Source organism: Diplotaxodon limnothrissa, linkage group LG3 (assembly GCF_057381915.1).
Source record: "Diplotaxodon limnothrissa isolate DT_005_m linkage group LG3, D_limnothrissa_male_GT1.1, whole genome shotgun sequence".
In the NCBI taxonomy this organism is placed as follows: domain Eukaryota; kingdom Metazoa; phylum Chordata; class Actinopteri; order Cichliformes; family Cichlidae; genus Diplotaxodon; species Diplotaxodon limnothrissa.
In genome coordinates this window covers 35,906,989-35,920,109 of record NC_140598.1, presented here as the reverse complement: position 1 = coordinate 35,920,109, position 13,121 = coordinate 35,906,989, and positions in this window count along the sequence as shown.

Below are 13,121 nucleotides of genomic sequence, written 5' to 3'. Positions count from 1 at the left end.
CTGATCCTGTTTAAAGAGATGGCTAAGATCCGTTGCATGTGATTCAGATTTTTCGTCGCTTTCTTTTGAGCTGGTTGGATCAGAATGCTGACATTGTTTACGTGCAGCTGCTACAGCGACTATTAATTCGGTCTCATCGTAAGGGTGTGGGGCTGTAGGCTGAACGGCTGAACATGCAAGACTAGCTTTTCCTGCGGTAGGTTTATGTTATTTGCTAGAGCCTGCACTAGTTTTATTTGATGTTAAAGCATCTACACCTGGTTCCGGTCCCTTTTTCCATAGTGGTAACATTTGATGTATCACGTCGCGGCATTCTATCATGTATTTTCTACAGGACTTTTTAAGCAGACTACTTTTCTTATCACAAATGATATTCAACATTTCTACTGACCTGTTTTCTGGCGATAATCGTTCGGGATAGGGCTCCGAAAAGAAATTAGAATGCATTGTACTTACAGTCCGTAAGTTGTAAACAAAGTCAGTCACATAAGCACTTCCGCATGTTCTGGATACGTGATCATGGACGTCTTCACCGATTCGCGGACGTAGGTTACACGTAACCGGAAATGGGAGTTGTACTGAGCCGTTATTTGAGACTTTATTTTGTATTTTATTAATTTTTGGTTTTACAGGTACTTTAGATTTTTTATCGGACCTGTCTGTGGTCTTTGAATTATTCTGACCCATGTTCAGTGATTTCCAGAGGGGTTTACACGCTAGGAGGATTTAGGTTAGTATTTTCGCTGCGGCACAGCTGAGGTCACTTTAAATTTATTGCTAGCAATTTTGTTTGGGTGAGCAACTCTCACTTAACGAGCAACTTCTCGCTTAACAACAGGCAACTCCCTGTGTCTTTCTGCTTGTAATTTACTGCTTTTAACCCTTGAGACCCGTGTTTTTTTTTTTTTTTTTTTTTTTAAAGAAAAATTAAACAATTAATTATTATTATTATTATTATTTTTTACGTATAAATGTGTTGTGTCTTTCCACTTGATTATAACTGATTTATTTATAACATTTTATATAAAAGAAAAACGAGAAGCACATTAATTCATAGTAATTTAACATAAAATTGTTTGATAGTGTTAATTTGGAAAGCCACAACTCTAGCGGGTCCACCAACACCACACAAGGGTTAATTTACTTTATTCGGGGACTGAGGAAGTCGTCAGTGTATCTCTCTGGATCACTAAGTGAAACTTCGTCAGCATATCCCGTTTTTTTTATGGATCGATCACTGAGAGAGGTATAATACGGTCTTTATATAAATATGAAAGACGTGTATTTACCTTCTGTCAGCCATCCCACTTCTGACACCAAAATTGAAGGAAATTGCCGTCCCGGGTTTCCTCCGTGGCGTGAGCGATAAGCAGAGTTCTGTCCTTTCCTTCTAAGATTCCTAATTATTTAAAGTAACACTCAGGTATGCCATTCAGCTGGGTTAGTTACAGCGCCGGGAGCAGCTTGGGAGAACAAGGAAACACAGACTGCTTCAGGTTGTCTTCCCAAATCGACTCAAAGGTTTATTTGATACACAGCAGTTTATATAGAGGAAAAAAAGGTTCGTGTGTCAGCTTTCCCAGTTCAAACCGGTACAGACTAAATAAGGAAACGTCTTCCTGCCTTCTGAGCAAAGTATCCCTTGTGTAGTTTATCAGTTCAGCTATAATTTATGATCATCCCAGCAAAATACACTCCTAGACATAAAATACAGAGTTCTTTCATTAGTGAATTCTGAAACAAACCACCTAGCCTTTAACGAGCCTTTTTCTAAGAGATAAGGAAGGGAGGATGGGAGTAAGGAAGTGGTCTCATCTCTGTGGTGTTTTCGACCTTGGGGTACCAGCTTGTGAGTCTTACACATTAATTCTTGGGTCACAGAGAAAGAGAAAAACAACTAGTAGATGGGCCTTATTGAGTAACAGTTTTCCTGTATAAAACAATATCCTGTAAATGCTAACCGTGGTATCAAAATATCACAACAGTAACGAACAGGCTCAGGATGGCTTCGTCATCCACTCTCCGCTTCTCTCCTTCGTTGTCACTTTCAAAACCAAAGAAATCCTCGTTGTCAGTGTCAGAGTCGAACACCCTCAGAAGGGCCGTGGCGGTGTCCTCCTCTCCATCATGCAGCAGTCCAGCCCTTCAAAATCCGTTGGTGATCGTGGATGTTTTCGCACTTTTCCACGCTGTCAGAATCCACCGGTGGAGTTGGGCATAACTTGCTTTTCGCAAGTTTATCGCCGCTCGTCATCCACGACTCCCGCTGAATGCGTAGCGCTACTTTGAAGTTTGTTTTTCGCGCTACTTCGTACGGCACTACGTTGCCTGGCGGACGGACATGTGACTAACATACCACTCTTGAACCCCGATCCTTCCGCCAGGCAACGTAGTGCCGTACAACAGCGGAACAAACAAAACAAATCGTCTTATGATATGACAAAAATCATGGAAAATCCATAGAAAAGCCGCACCTGACTAAAAGCCGCAGGGTTCAAAGCTTGTGCAAAAAGTAGCGGCTTATAGCCCGACAATTACGGTACTATGCATGCTCACAATGAAGTGTTTATATATGGAGTCACTGTGTTAAGCATTTAACCTGCATGTTCAAATCACATGACCCATATATTTAGGTCATATATATCTCCCAGTATGTTACAAAAAATTTGTGCCACTTGTTGTATGACCAAATGTTGATTAATACTGCTTAAAAATGTAACCCTTTATGACCTACTGTCACTAGTCCAACAAATGGTTAATTCAACTTGGTACTGCTAAGGTATGTGCATATGACCCTTCTTGGCATGCAGCTGCATCTACAGTAACTGTACAGTAGAAGCACGCAGTGGTTCGAGATGGCTGTGCAGCAGAAGCAGGCAGCGGGGTTTGACTGGACTGCTTCATGGCGTGGGCCGCTCTTTAGTTGGCTGTACAACAGAGGCATGCCATTGTTTGGATGGCTGCCAAGCAAGGGCCTGCAACCTTCTCAAGTAGCTATAGGGAAAAACATAAGCCCCTTGAACACCTATAAGAAAAAAAAACAACCCTTACTCAGCATGGATAGCAGCTTATGTCCAGCATGCGTGCCCAAGGAAAGTGTTAGATGGATTAACTGCCTTTCTGTAGACTTTCAGACTCACTTTGGCCATGAAACTGTCAAACGGGCCAAATGCAGTGATGGATGAGAGATTGTTCTGCAAGAAGTTATGGTGTCATTTTGTCATGTATATCATAAGTGGAAGATGAAGAGGGAAAAAAAGAGGATGAAAGGATACAGGAGGGTGATCCCTGTTCCTATATAAGACGAGGCTGATATATATTGTCTCTCTCTCTTCTTTCTGCTGCTTCTTTCCTGTCTGTCTTTTGTGTGTGTTTGTGCTTTAAGGCTCGACACCCTGGGGTTGCTTCGCTTTTTGGTTGCTTGCTTTCTATGTGTTATTTCCGCTTTTAAATGTACTGTTCTGCTGTTCGTATGATGATGTTTACTAAACTCTGTTCTAAGAATTCTGCTCTTTTCCAGAGGATCATTTTGAGTGATTTGATTGTAATTGGATCTGAAAAGTTGGACCTCCACAGCGTTGGTGGGATAAGGTTATCATATTGGCTTCAAAATTTGCGACCCGACAAAACCGACAAAAATATTAACTCGCTCAGTGAAACAGGAACTGAATGAGAGCAGAAAAACAAGAGGGCAGACTTTTGAGCTCATGTTTAAGGGTTCATATGTTTGTAATGCAGCCTTCTGTTTGCACTGCTTATCCTGTGAGTGTTTATACGGCTGTTTTGTTGTAACTTGTTGTAAATGTCTGGTTCTGTCAAACTGTCATCAACTCACTGACAGCAGCAGTTTCAGCTTTGACAGTCATATTTTAATTTAAGTTCCTGCTTCTAGTTTCAACAATGTCAATTCTTTCCCCTCACTTTATCCTGCCTATCTGCCTCTGTATGTTTGAGTCTTCCTCTTGGTGAACTCTAACATAAACACAGGTTGTGTTATTTATTAAGTAGAGTCATTAAAATGTGCTGGATACAATGGTCTAATGGCATTGATTTAAATTTGTAGATATTTTTGAGCAGGAGTGGTTCTGTTTGGGTGTTGCTGTGAATTTGGAGTGAAAAAACAAACAGAAGATTTCAAAATGAACTGGAATGACATCTGACTTGATTAAGCTAAAAATAATACAAATGATGGACGGATACCTATGAGGGGCCGTACAAGCCAAAATTCATTCTTTCACTCTCACACACATATACTTTATACTTGCATTCCTACATTTTGTTCTCATTTACATGCATTCAATATGCATTTAATCTCACAAATAATATATGTATGTAAGAAGAGAATGCATACATGCCTGAAGAAAATATATGTATGCAAGAGAATAATGTATGTGAATGAAAGAGTGTAGTGGAAACGGAAGCAGTTTAATGAAAACGGAAGAAGAAAAGCTGAATTTGAGTGAACAAAATTCATTGCTGCGTGCAAAAAATATGTGATGTGTTGATGAATCGAGCAGGTATTTGAAGTTTACACAGCGTCATTATCGCATGAAAATATCTTAAAAGTTTATTTTGTGACCCAGAAAGAGTAATATTTCAAACTCCGCCACTCTGTGTTCCTCCACCACTGCCTCGTTTGAGTTTTGGACGAAATGGATTCTGGGATATTGCATTTCGTCATTTCGAGCTGATTGGAGACCAAAACAGGTAATCAGATAGTTTTGCATCCAAGTCTGTGGTTGGCTGGTTTTGTGGCAAAAGTTGAAGTTTCTTCTCCCCCCTCCATGCTCTCAGACACTTGAAAGTGACCCGCGTGTGCTTCTCAGCCAATCACAGCGGTACAGACACCCAGCCTTCCGTTTCCACTATACTCTTTCATTCACATACATTATTCTCTTGCATACATATATTTTCTTCAGGCATGTATGCATTCTCTTCTTATATACATATATTATTTGTGAGATTAAATACATATTGCATGCATGTAAATGAGAGCAAAATGTAGGAATGTATAAATGAAAATGCATGTATGTTAGAGTGCAAATGTGTAAATATGTAGATTAAAATACATGTATAAGAGAGCACAAAATTGCAATGTGTGTTAAATATGTGTAAACATGAGAATAAAAATATCTAAATATTTAAATTTTAATAAAACTATGTGAGTGTGAAAGTATATGTGTGTGAAAGAAGAATGTATGTGTGTGAGAGAGAAAGAATGAAATTTGGCTTGTACGGCCCCTCATAGATACCTCTGACATAGATAAACTTCTACAAAAAATACAACTATGAATAGTTGCAATGTCATGTAGGTAATTTGCAGTAATAAATCTGTCTGGCTTTTTTTATTTGACCTCATCACAGTTTAAGGTGCCAAACTTGCCATTGTTTTAACCCCACCTGACCAGTTTATTCAAACAAAAGTGCAAATTTGTGAGATTTTGATGAAGTTTGAATGTATCCCAACTGCAGATTCCTTGAGTTCGTAGATCAGCTGACTGTAGGTGTGTAATGTCACATTTTGTTTCCACCAGACATCTGTGACCTTCTAGCACTCACCTCAACATCTCAAAAGTACTGTTTCAGTAAGAATCCCGGATCATAGTTTTGCCACTTTTGTTCATTTCTTCATTAGTCACAGATGATTTTCTTACAACATGTACCAGTTTTCTTCCTTTACTTAAGACTGAACAGGGGTAACAGGGGGAGAGAAGCTGCAGAGAGGCATGTAAGACTGCAACTCAGCCTCCTGGTCCCAACTCTGGATAGTCATATTTTGGGGGGTTTAATAAATTTGTCCATGTTTCTAGAAATGAGAGCTGCTCCATCCAAAGTGGGATGGATGCCGTCTCTCCTAACAAGACCAGGTTTACTCCAGAAGGTTTGCCAATAGAGCTTTGGAGTTGACGTCACACATCTATGAAGCCCACATCGTTTCTGGGACACCACTCAGACAGACAGCAATTTAAGGAGAACATGTGGCTAAACATGTCGCTCCTGGTCTGATTGGGGAGGGGACCAGAGAAAACTACAGAGTCCGAGATTGTTTTGGCAAAGTTGCACACCGATTCAATATTGATTTTAGTGACCTCCGATTGGCGTAGCCAGGTGTCATTACTGCCAACGTGAATTATGATTTTACTGAATTTACGTTAAATAAATAACGTAAATTCAGTAAAAAAAATAAATAAATAAAATAAATAAAAACACTATTTCATGTCTGTCAAACCCTGTCATCTTTGGCATTTTTCATAGGATCAACCAAGGGAATGTTGACAAATTATGTATTTTGACAGTCTGCTAGTAACAAAGCAACTAAAGAAACATATTAAAATTGGTTCTTCACTCAGAAAAATAAAGGTGCCAACTGGAACCAAAAGTAGTTCTTTAGACTGATGCCATAAAACAAGTGGTTCCCAAACTTTTTTTGCTAGCTCCCCCTTTGTTTTACAAGAAAAATGTTCGTGCCCCCCCCCTCCTGCGCGTGCACGCGCACAAACACATCCTCCAACCACACACACCCTTATTTTGCTCCATTGCGGTTTATTTCACACCTCAAACATTTAGTAAACAATTAAGCAAATACAAGTAATCTGCAATAAATTACAGGTAGTAAGAAAATAAACTACTAACTCTTTTATGCTGCGTTCACACCTACGCAGGTGTTTTTGAAAACGCAGCTGTTTCGTCCACACGTAAACGGCGTTTCGAGTCACAGAAAACGGAGATTTATTAAATCTCTTTTTTTTGCGTTTACTTGTGGACGAGGAATACAGAGTTGGTCACGCAACGTCAAAGGTATGTGCCTTTTTTTCACGTCATGCTGTGCGCCACGTTATTGTTTACATGAGATGAATTGCAGATAGAGACAAAATACTGTTAATCTGACTATCTTTGGTTTTTACACGCTTATATATACACATGCAGTTTCTGTCCCTCCATTAACAAAGGCAGAGGCGTCACGGTGTGATTAGTTGTTTTTTTTTCCTGTGTAATAATATTCAACATTGCAATCAAATCAAAAAATGCCTCTGTGTGCAAAATGGGTCGAAAAACATAAACAACTGTGAGATACTGTTAGTCTGGGATTTAGACAGGGGGAACAAATCATGGCAGGATCAGCCTGATCTTATTTCCCAGCCAACATTTATATGTGGGGCCCATATGGTTTGGAAATGGGCTGAAAAATGGGCCCCATATAGGATTGTCCGCGGGTTCCGTAATGGCCCCACATTAAATGCCCATATAGGTATTATGTTAGGAAAATCTGGGAACTAAATGGGCCCCAACTGGGCAAAGTACACAGAAACCCACCTGGGCCCCATTTTTCAGTTTGTTGTGGGTTCCATGTGGGAACAACATAGGCTAAAAAGTGGGTTTTAAGTGGGATTGTCCGCGGGTTCCATAATGGCCCCATTTTATAAGCCCATTTTGGTGTTATATTGGTAAAATCTGGGAACTAAATGAACCCCAACTGGGCAAAGTACACTGAAACCCACCTAGGCCCCATTTTTCAAGTTCTTAGTGGGTACAACATGAGGAAAACATGAGCTAAAAAGTTGGAATGGCATTAGCAGTAGGTTCTGTATTTGCATCTTACTTCTAGTTTGAATTGACTAAGTTCTGGCACTGAGTGGGCCCCATGTAGTAAAACAGTCACAAAATCAATTTTTTAGACGGCTAATACGGGTTCTGTGACACAAAGACACCAAATATATTAAAGCTGACCGCAAACAAAATCTAATTTGTAAATAAAACCATTTCAAAAATCACGAGGGTACACAAAACAACATTTTTCACATTTATTTTGTCCAACAACTGTGATTTTACATAACTGTATTCCAAAGTGCGTAAACGTTTAAAAACTAGAAATGTCAAACTACAGCAAAATTCCTTAGATATTTGGAACTGTAGCAACATGGGGAAAAAGTCAGATGGAAAACTCAAAAGCTTATCTTGAATCAGCAGGGTTTCTTGTTTTGTATTTCTACAGAGCCGTAAGTCTATTTTGTACCCTTGCAGCCCTCCTCTGTCTTTAGCTCCAGTGAACCACTTTGACAGAGCCTTCTCTGCTTCTTGAAGTTGACTTTTGATGTTAAATAATTCTTCAGTGCCTCTGCAAATGAAGAAGAAGAAAAATGGGCAAGCCAAAGTAAAGTTAATCTTAGCTTACTTCATTTGGTGATGATTTGCAAAGAACAATGTTTATTTCACTTTATTGCCTCAAAAAATATATACAAATTGCATGATAACCAATCTCAATTACACTTTCAAACACTTTATTAAAAAAGTTTAGTTTTCTAAAGTTCAAATGTCTCAAGTGAAACTAACTTACCATACACAACATTAAAAAGACGCAAATCTCTGAACTTTTTTTTCCCATGTCGGCCAAGCATGTTGTACTCCACAGCCAGCTCAGGTGATATGAGGAATTTCATCATCCTTCTTGTGGCATCGTCTACACTTGTTTCCCCTGTATCTGCTACCATGGCAACCTGAGGGGAACATACAAAAAGGACAGATTAGATACTGGCATCTGGTTAGGATGCCTCCCTGGTGACGTGTTTTGGGCACGTCCCACCAGGAAGAGACCCAGAACACCCAGGACATGCTGGAGGGACTATGTTTTTCGGCTGGCCTGGAAATGCCTTGGGATTCCCCCGGAAGAGCTGGGCCAAGTGCCTGGAGAGAGCGAAGTCTGGGCCTCTATACTTAGTACCGGATTGGGTCGAGGGGCAACAGCCTAAGTTTAAGATAATGGTTGCGGTTCCTTAACCCTTATCCCCAATAATATTACGCAGGATAACTGGTAGGTCTGGTAGGTTTTTTCCTCTACTGTATACTATATGAATGTAATCAAGGATTAATAACAGGGGAAAAAAAATTGAAATTTTGCCATTTTTACTAAAGGCAATCAAAATGTACATGAATAAAATATTTAAATTAGTCAATTCAAATTAATAACTCTAAAACACTGAACAAAATCAAGTATTTGACCCTGTGGTTTATTTTCGGACATCTCCTTTCTTCTAAAAGTCCAGGCGTGTTGGGCCCCTGGCAGAGCTCAGGTTTGACGAGACAAGTTTGGAAAAACCTGTCGCAGGCGACTTTTTGGGGGCTAAAGGGATAAAATAAATAGGAATTGGCCAAAATTTGTATAAACTATGAAATAGCAGAACAAAAGTTAAAAAAAAATCTTTATCTGTTATCAGAATCAAATATTTGATTAGAATATTAGAATAAGGGGTGGCTGTAGCTCAGGTGGCAGAGCAGGTCAGCCACTAATCAGAAGGTCGGTGGTTCGATCCCAGGCTGCCTCCTGGCTGCGTGCCAAATATCCTCGGGCAAGATAATAACCCCATGTTTGCCTACTGGTGGTGGTCAGAGGGCCCGGTGGCGCCAGTGTCCGGCAGCCTCGCCTCTGTCAGTGCGCCCCAGGGTGGCTGTGGCTACAATGTAGCTGCCATCACCAGTGTGTGAATGTGTGTGTGAATGGGTGAATGACTGAATGTAGTGTGAAGCGCTTTGGGGTCCTTAGGGACTAGAAAAGCGCTATACAAATGCAGGCCATTTACCATTACCATAAAAAAATTTAACTTTCTGGAAGATTTCTCGTTACATCTGTCATAAAAGTAACAACATCTCAGAAAAGAAACATGATAGCAACAGAAAAATATGATAGCAGTGTAATGTGATGGTCCCTGGCCAGATTTTTACACATAAGCCCTGTGACACAAAAACCACTGAACTCTGACACGCACAGACTGTTTTACTTCGAGCTAATGAAGAAAAATGCTGCTCTGGTATGTAAAAGGGAATTTATTCTTCCATGACCTGAAGCTCCGTAATGCAGCCCTCCAACAGCCAAACTTATCTGTTCTCTGATTGTCTTGATGCATGCTCAATCATCCAGGTAAGTAAATCTCCAAAAGTTGATTCTCTTCATCTGGACGTAGCGCTTGCAGCATTTTCTCCCACTGAAAATGCTACGTCCAGATGAACAGAATCAACTTCTGGAGATGTTCTCTGATTGGATTGTTTAATTGGTGATTGACATGAAATTGACCAATCAGCTAAAAGAAAGAAAAATAGGGTCAAAATTTGGATGTGTAAGTTTAAATCCACACACAGCCAGGAAAGCCGAGCGCAGAGTTGTTTGTAGCACCAATTCAGCCAGAGTGGAGCCAGATGGATTTTCTTTGAAGTTGATAATAAAATTGAGTCCATTATTAGCTAAAAGAATTTTAAAAAAAGAGCAAAAAAAATGCTTAATATATAATAATTGTTTTAAACTTAAGCTTTGTAATTGTAATTCATGTTCTGCATTTTCCTACTTCACCATCTGATCTGAACAGCTGCACTCTCTTAATTAATTAATGACCTAACATTTCTCAGTAACCAATACCTAGATGGAACAGCACAGTATCTAAGAGAGTGATCAGACAGTGTTTGAGCTAAAGAAGCTGTGTGTTTCTTTTGGGGGCTTTTTGCACACTGATCCACCACCGTTTTCCTATAGTACAATGCATATCTGGTAACATTACCGTAAACGTGACCAGTAGGTTTACGTTCAGATCAGAAAACTGTTTCAGCTGCAGGCTGATTTAAACAATCACCTCATACGCCTCATGTTTTACACCCCTATAAGGTGAGCTTGCTACACTGCACATGAATATTATGTAACATGGTATGACTAGCTCATGTTCAGACATTTAAAATACTGTTCAGCCATCTTGTTTACTGGGTAGTGCATAATGGCCGAGTTAGCTGAGCGGGAATCCACTAAAGCCAAAAAATAATATACATTTTTTAAATTAATTACAAAAACCTTATAGGAAAACCTAAGAAACGGTTGCAGAAGCACAGAAAAAAAACTGCCGTGTACGTTATAGTGTGTAAATTCAAAAACTGTATAGAGAGAATGGTGCAATGAAAACAGAATAAGATAAGATGAACTTTATTGAGTAGAATATAGGCAGCAAGAGTCAAAGGAGCTTGCAAAGAGCTCCTTTGACTACGATGACCTGGATAACTGAGAACCTTCACAGACATAGGCAGTAAGAGTTTTGTAATTAACTTTAAATTATGTTTGCCAAAGACAATGCAGTAAATTAACCCAGTTCTACCTGCTAACTAAAGATGTTATGCTTCTCCCCCTTATACCGTTTAGGACGACTATAGAAAGTTACTAAAATAACCATTGATGAAAACGTATCAAACTTTAAGTATTTACCTTTGTCATAGTTTTCGATTCTTTGGTATCCTTTTGTCCTCCATGTTCTCAAACACCAGGGAGAGAAAAGGCCGCAACAGACGAAAGACCGCGAAGACTAGACGCTAGGCGGTGCAATCTGCTCCTCCCTCTTTTTAAACGAGCCAATAGGAGCTGCTCACGTTAAAAACAACTTTATTTAAAAAGTCGTTTTACACCTGATACAAAAATTTTAAAAGTCAAACAATGCACAAGTTTAAAAGAACAATTTTGTTTTTAAAAGTTTAAGCATAGGGATGGTTAATATGTTTAAAAAATTAATATATAATATTTATCAAAAATTGTCACCCAAATCAACATCATAATAAAAATATAATTAATAAAAATATCATAATGATAAGAAGAAGAATAACAGTTTACCTAAAAGCTCTTCTAACATTAGACTGCTTTTGAAAAGTTTCAATAGTGTCAATACACCATAAGGACAAGGGAGTTTCACAGTTGAAGTGTGACTGCTTGAAAGACCCCATTCCCTCTCCTTTCCACTAGTTCAAAGATAATATAAATTATTTCTGGTTATATAATTTGAGGGCACAAGTTTGAAGAGTAACATTTTAACAGATTGGTAATATACTTCAGGAGCTTTACTGGATCTGATTAACCAAAACTTCCATCTTCCATGTAGCTAACTGTCTTTTCTCTAATACAGTAGAGTGTGTCTGATCTACTAAAAATCCTCAACTGCATGTTTGCTCAAGTAAATAGTCTTAATTGTTTGAACAACCAGTAATCCTTAATTTGCAAATGCCAAATCTGGATTTTGTCTGTGTAATTCACTTTTATCTTAGGTTTTTTATTTGTATTTTTTGCTTTTCTTTTTTTCTACTCTTGTGTCCGTTTTAATCACTTATTATTGCTGCTGTGACAAGTGAATTTACCTAAGAAGAATTATGAAGTCCTTATTTTATCTTATCTGATCCTCACCATGCAGCCTACCATGCAGAGTGCTGAAAGTTCACATTAAGTACTTAAAATGAAATCTAAAATTAAAAAGTAACCAGTTATTTGGAATAGTGTGCAGAGTGTTTTGAGTAACATTGAATGTTCAAAAACACCAAAGTTCCTATAGTCTCACTTGACAGCTGGGTAGTGTCTGATAACACATAACATCTTGAGGTCTCAGTGTGGACTTTGAGTACATTTGCCAGCCAAGGCTAAATACTGAGAGGGTCAAAAATGAAGGGTAAAGAACATCTGACTGTACGTAAGGGTAGCAAAAGTGATAGACTGAGGTTGTGCCAAATATGTTAAAGTTAGGGTGATTTGTTAGAGAATGGTACCCCATGGGTGCCGTCTGCAGGTTATAAAAGAGAGTTATTTATTCCTTTGGCTCAAACCTTGAAAAGGCAATAGAATCTTTGCAGAAAGTTTTGACGTGGTTCAGCACACACTTCTGGAGCTGAAATTGGTTCTCAATGCTCAATGCAGGGTCTGACTTGCATTTGCCCATGTGTGACCCATGTAGTTCGACCAGGTGGGCCCCACCTGTGTCATCGATACTAAAACATATATTGATTACCTAACTTTGCCCCACCTGGGGCACACAACTACAGCCTATCCTTAAATGACTGTGTTTGCCCATTTCTATCCCAGGTGGAAAACCCAAGTGGGTCCAACATGTGTTTCCCATTTTGGACCAAGTTAAGTGTTTCCCATGTTTGACCCAGCTAGGACCTACTAAAAGTGCTCACTTGGGATGGCCCATATGGGTTTAATGTGAAGAACCCAAGTAGGCCCCATACAAAAAGCCCAGTTTGAGACCATGCCCACATGGTACCCATCCAGCCCGAGCAAAAACCAGGTGGGGCCCATATATACATGTTGGCTGGGTTGTATCCCGCTGTGACTT